Genomic DNA, 4,171 nt, shown 5'->3' with positions numbered 1-4,171 from the left:
AATCTAGACGCATTTAAATACTTGATATAAATTCCACCAAGGCAAGTTAATCTAGACGCATTCAAATCTTTAATATAACATGTTGTTTAACTTTATGTAAATGTTTAACTTTATATTTTTGCAGACATTGGTCTAGATCCAGGTTTACAGGAAGACCTGCTTGTGACACACTTGTCAACAACATATATGAAGGTTTTAACAGTGTGATCTTAGATGCACAGGGAAAACCAATTATATCAATGTTGGAAGAGATTCGAATGTACTTGATGAACAGGTGGGCATCCAATGGAGAGAAGATCAGCAGATTTGAAGGTATCATTTGGCCCAAGATTCAAAAAAGACTGCAGAAGGGGTTAGACAAGACAAAATATTGGATGCCTAGGTATGAAAACCTCTGGTTTGGTGTAAATAGTTAAATGTTGTTCTTAACATTAATTTTTTATCATTTGGCAGTTGGTCAGGGATGCAAATATTTCAGATCACCCATACATCCATCATTGCTGAGAAGTATGTGGTTGATGTTGAAAAAAGAGAATGTAGCTGCAGAAAGTGGAAAATAACAGGAATACCTTGCTGTCATGCACCCACAACCATGAGGTTTCTCAACATCAATCCTGATGAATACTTACCACTTTGGTTTAGGACCTGCACGTATGAAGAAATATACAACCCAATCATTTTCCCTCTGAATGGTCCTCATCTATGGCAAANAACTTCAACACTTGATATTCAGCCTCCANCAAAAAGAGTCTTGTCAGGTTGACCANGAAAGAAAAGAAGACTTGAAAGTTGGGAGTAAAGGAATGATGATACACAAATTGGACAAAAAGGAATTCCTAAGAAATGTTCCATATGTAGAGAAGTAGGGCATAGAAGACCTAATTTCCCTCAAGCAAATCAACAGCAACCCCAAGAAGGTACACCACACCAACAAGCTGTACCAGACCAGGAACCTACACCACACTAGGAAGCTACACTAGACTCCAGTCACGGAATTCAGATTACTGAACAAACCCAGCCAGATGAAACAAGAACAACAATTTAGATTATATTAATTTGTAGTTGGGATATGTAGCTGTCATGTATTTTGGATGATATTTGATGTATTTTGGCTGATATTTGATGTATTTTGGTTGACTTCAGATGTATTTTGGTTAACAACAGCTACATCTTTAGATTGGTCTGGGTTGTTTCTTAACAAGAGCATCACTTTAGATTGCTCTTTGTAGTTTGACCTTGAACATCATATTTATATAACATGAAAGTAGATTCTAATTATCATATTTCAATTGCTTTGTACTTTTACATGGCTTTGTACTTTATATTGCTCTTTACAACTTAATGTGAGAAACATTATAATATAACCAACTTAAAGTAACAAAATATAACCAAGTTCATTACAACCTCAATGTCAATCATTACAACCTGATTACAACCAACACACTCATCCATTACAATATAACCAAGTTCTTCATCACAAAATGTGACAGATACACCCACTTCAACAAAATAAAAACATACGACATACAAGGATGATGATAATCAACCCCATCACATAGAACATGGATATTAAGATCTTCTCCCTTTTCTGACAAACCAAAAGTGATCTCTCCAAATTAATGATCTTTCTCCTTTGCCATCCAATTGTAGTGTCCCTTTCATCTCCATTATATTCAGTGTGCCATTTTAAGAAATTACATCCTCGCACTTCTTCATAACGACTCCGCTTGTAATTAGGGCATCCCCAAAAATGCTTCACTGGTTGTTAGGAGTTTTTCCCACTCTCAATACGGCAAGCTCTCAACAATAGCACATTTGGCTGCCAACCATTCCTCTTGATGATGAAGCACCATGAGAGCTCCCCCATGAGCAAGAGGAACACTGATTCTTTGTCATTGCCTCTCGGAAAAATGCAATAATACTTCGTCCAGCTCAAGAAAACCACCCCAATCACCAAAAAGAACCCCAAACATAGAACACCCCAATACCAGATCCTAAGGTTAGGATACACACCTAACAAAACAAAAACCAACTTCCTTACCTTAGGGCACACACTTCAAACGAAGAACAGATGCTGATGCTGATGTCTTACAACAAAGAACAACCATTGTCTTACAACGAAGAACTTTTAGCAATAAACCTCAACTCAAATCCTTCACCTCAGCAGCTCCTTCACCTAACCTGCTTCCATCCACATGAATATCTTAGGGCAAGCATGATCATCAACAATATATAATTTTTATTCCAATCAAAGTGTATTTTCCTATTTGTCTTCCTATAAAAAATCGTTTTGCCACGTTTCATAACTTCTTTGCCACATCATACCAACATTTAACGTCGTTCTTACACCGTTAACGGCTGGGACTCATTTGATACATTTTTTATAACTTAGGGACCAAAGGTTGACATTTTTGAAAGCGGAAACTAAACTGAACACCAGCTTATAACTTAGGGAACAAAAAAGGATTTAAACCTTAATTTTATTTTCTTATGTAATAAATTTTATGAGATTAAATTTTACTTATTCTCAATAGATTGAATTTAATTTTTTTTAAGTAACTATCATTTTTCGTATTATAAATTAATATATTTCATCGAATTCATTTGTTTAAATACAGTAATATAAACTATGTAAAAAGTATATGAAAATGGACAAAAACAAGTAAAGAAAAAAAAACAACAATCCCATATTTAAAATTATGATTTCAATTTTTTTTAAAATTTTAACTTTTCAAAATATTTTTGGAAATAAAAAATTTTAATAACTATCCATTGTATTTATTTTTATTATTGTATTTATACCTATTACAAATTAAAGAAATTATAAAAATCTCATATTTTCTTTAATAGAAGGTAGATGTGCACAAACACACATATATATAATATAAAAATTTGTTTTTAATTATGTTACGAAAGAAAATAAAATAAAAGATAATTATAAATGTTAAATATTGTAATATAAAACAGTTTTTTACTGATAATAAAACATTCATTTAGAAAAGAAGGAAAATAAAACAATGTGGAGTAGAAAAAAAAAATCTTAATTTTAAAATCTAAAGGCACCAAAAAAAATAAAAAAATAAAATAATAAATAACATGAAACATCATCACGTGATATCTTAGTACTTTTAGTGGCCATCACATCGGTGCATTGAGATATCAGTTTAGATTAATTTTTTTTATGTACAATGATATTTTAACAATTTTTTAAAAAACTTTTGTATAACAGGATACGTGTTATCATTTTATTGGTTTGTTTGAATCTATTCTAAAAAAATATTTGAAACAGACCAATCACAAACTGCTATTGTAAAAAAGTTGTCAAAAAAGAGTTGTTAAAAAGACTTTCTTCTTTTTATATTGTGTGGTTGTAATATGAAATTAGATGTTTGTGTGCTACTATATGAGTGATACTGTACTAATATGGTTTCATAGCTATTTTTAATGCATGGATTATCTAGAGCTTGTTATATGAATTTGATGCTAGTTGAGCTATTTAGAAGTAGTCTAGACTGTTTAATTATACATATCACTAAGTAACATGGATAAATACTAGTTTGGACTGAGTTTGGGTCCATTAGTGCAAAAAAGGCTTTAAACGTCAGTTATTTTGGTCTTTTAACTTCACCTCCCGAATCGATGTCTTTATGGGTGATGTTAATGGAATGTCGGAAATCTGTAGGTGCGATGTCGTTATCGACGTCGGTTCAATGACAAGTGCGACATCTATAAAGACGTCAGACATTGCATTAACCGACGTCTAAGAGCACTATAGACGTCGATTAAGTGACACGTGCGACGTCTATAAAGATGTCAAATATTGCACTCACCGACGTCTAAGGGCACTATAGACGTCGGTCAATGATAACGGTCTAAAAACCGTTACTTTCATACTTAAATTTGATAGTAAAACACACCCTCAGAGGCTTAGAATGAGTTCTAAATATAGTAAAACACTTAAGTTGAGTCTCTTGAGAGTCAAAAGTTGGTTTTAGAGATATTATGCTTGTTTTGCATTGTTTTGCAGGGTTTTTGGATGAATTAAAGATGGAAGTGAATAAGGTGGTCTTAGACCCATGAAAGAAGGAGAAAATTGATGAAAAGAAGGGTCAAACAAGTCGCTGAGCGCCAGAATGGTCCGCTGAGCGCTCAGAGCGATTAGAGGGAAACC

Source organism: Vigna radiata, chromosome 1, assembly GCF_000741045.1.
Source record: "Vigna radiata var. radiata cultivar VC1973A chromosome 1, Vradiata_ver6, whole genome shotgun sequence".
Taxonomy (NCBI): Eukaryota; Viridiplantae; Streptophyta; class Magnoliopsida; order Fabales; family Fabaceae; genus Vigna; species Vigna radiata.
The sequence above is the reverse complement of the archived record's forward strand: the minus strand, read 5'-3'. Positions refer to the sequence as shown.